General features: G+C 35.6%; 1 long non-coding RNA gene across 1 annotated transcript; it reads left to right on the top strand.

Moving 5' to 3' along the window:
* Window positions 1–371: 371 nt before the first annotated feature.
* Window positions 372–1,877, top strand: LOC125618342. The gene is made up of 2 exons (XR_007349633.1): window positions 372–511; window positions 1,754–1,877. It is a non-coding gene; the product is annotated as an uncharacterized LOC125618342 (long non-coding RNA).
* The last annotated feature ends 747 nt before the right edge of the window (window positions 1,878–2,624 follow it).

The following is a 2,624-nucleotide window of genomic DNA, read 5'->3' as shown; positions in this document are numbered from 1 at the left end:
AAATAGGATATTAGTTGACTTCTAGGCTTCTAGTTTGAGCAACAAAAAGGAATAGATTACTTGTAGAGACAGGAAATTTTTTTAAAAATAGAAAAGTTGTGAAATCAGAGTTTAGAGATGAGACTAGATTCTCTGCGTCACCAATTTCTTTCTGGGTTCTTGTCTTACAAATTTGAATAATAAATTCCACTGACAATAACAGAAGGGAAGAGTAAAACTGAGTAGGATTTTATTTAAATGAGAAAAGATAGAACTCCCACAATGCGGAAGAGGGTATGATATCAGAAAAATCTGTTTTGGTTTGCTAGCCTGGGGAATTACATAGTGTTAGGGGAGTATGAGTGTTGATAAAACTGGATGTTGAGCAGGAATTGAGAAAGTACCAAATTCAGTGGCGGTATCCTTCAGACTTTGAGTTTTAATTCTTCTTGTAACTACCATTCTGGTTCATTCTACCTTCCATTTTTCCTGCCTCTATGGGAGAAAGGAGTTGGCTGGACTGTTCCCACAGGTAAGCCTCTCATGGTCTTTCATATTTTTTTATATAGGTTACCCATTAACTTTAGTCTAGTATGATGTTGCATTTGAATAAGATCTTTATTGGGGCCCATTGACTGGACTGCCTAACCATTACCTATTCTTATTCAATTGAGGCAAAGGAATATGTTCATTTTTACATATTCTAAATTTGAAATGCCTGTAGGGCATGGGAGTAGGTTTAAGTATATTTAGGAAATAGATATACTCATCTTGAAGTATATGGATTAGAGAAAGAATTACAACAATAAAAAGATTAGTAAGAAATGATGAAATACATTTGAATGTTTTACCATGTCACAACTACTGTTCAAACTCCTTACATAGATTATTTTACATTAATCTTACATATGATGGAAGTATTACTCTTATTTTACTGATAAAGAAAGAAAGAATTAGAGAGGTTAATATTCCTAACGTCACTAGATGGCAATTGAAAGAAACCAGGATTTGAACCCACGTGATCTAATTCCAGAGCCTTCATTTATTACCAGTTCTAGTATTAACACTGTAATGGGAATTGTGGGTACATTTATAACGTCAATACTTAACATCATAATATTAAATCAATGGTATTTTAGAATTTTTTATACTGACAATAATTCAGGCAACAATTGAATTTTCCCATCTCCATCTTTAGCCCTGTCCTCCCCTCTGATGTAGTGTTAAAGAGCCAGGATTCCTGTCATTTTAGGATTTGAATCATTTGGAGGAATGCTTTATTTAATTGTAGCTAGTCATTCTGCTAAAAGAAAGCTAAGCCCAGTGGATCTGCATTTATCTAACTAGCAAAATTATCTGTACTGTATATGGTGATGGGTTAAATCAACATAAAAACAATGAGCTCATTTTACAGTGTAAGTAAGCAGATTTCAATTTAATAAAATATATTTCATAAGTTATCTTAGAATAAATGAAGTTTATAAGATTAGCACTTGACTGCATTTCCAAGCCTTGTTTCTTCTGCTTCACTAGCAGTAAACACAAGATGAGGATCCTGTAAATGATAATAATATTGACAGAGCTAACATGTACTATGTGTCCATGAAAAGCCAAGCTGTGTTCTGATGATTTTATACAAACTACTAAAGTGGCCGCTTCTCTTTGAGCTGTTCTTGCAGAGTTACTTCCCCTTCCTTTGTCTGGCATTCTAAATTATAAAGAAATGCTGCACCTAAATGATTAAGATGTTAACTGTTAAATCATCTCTTTTTAGATTTACAAAACCCAGAGCAGCTGGTGACCTTCAGATTGTATCAGAATGTGTAAGATGATGCTTAGCTTCCAGGAAAATAATGTGTTTGTCTGAAGACTTACAAGATCTAGCCCCAGGAAATCAAGATCAATAGTGATGTTCTGGCCAAAGGAAAAAAGAGACACACACACCCTGGACGTCAAAGACCCTGCTCAGCAGGTAGCCTTCCTGTACCCTGTCCCCCTGAACCTCCTTTCCCTCTCTATAAAAGCCTTTCTGTGTTCCTCATTTCCCTGAGATGATCTTTTTAAGGGGACTAGCTGCCCGTCTTCAGAATGCCAGGCCTTGAATGAACCCGATTCTGTCCCCCAACTCATCTCTTGAGTATTGGCTTTCAAGCAGTGAACTTGCAGACTTTGTTCCAATAACACTCTATCTTTTAATCCTCACAACTCTTGATCCATCCAATCTCAGAAACTGCAAAAGAAAGAAGGACTTTATTTGATGTCTTAAGAATTGCAATTCAGGAGACATGGGTTCAGATAGTTCTGAATCAGAAGACAGAAGGCAAAGAAAAGGACATAAAAACAGAATGGAAATACCCAGAATCTAATAATTTCATAATATGTACCGTGAGACTCTGGGCAGAATGTAATTGTCTGGTTGTTTGGGTCATTGCCAATACCTGTGATGCTGAATGGAGTTCTTATTCCATCTAGCAACTGGAATACCCATGTCTGTTTAAAATTTTAAATATATATACCCCAATAGGCTAGAATATCCTAGGTATGAATGTTTGTATAAGTGCTCAATGATGGTTGCACAATGTCAAAATAGCTTATTTCTCAGAATGATTCTCTGTCATTAAGTGACGTGTGATTAAATCTCTATG

The sequence above is a fragment of the Marmota marmota genome, unplaced genomic scaffold, assembly GCF_001458135.2.
Source record: "Marmota marmota marmota unplaced genomic scaffold, marMar, whole genome shotgun sequence".
Lineage (NCBI taxonomy): Eukaryota > Metazoa > Chordata > Mammalia > Rodentia > Sciuridae > Marmota > Marmota marmota.
The sequence above is the reverse complement of the archived record's forward strand: the minus strand, read 5'-3'. Positions and strand labels throughout refer to the sequence as shown.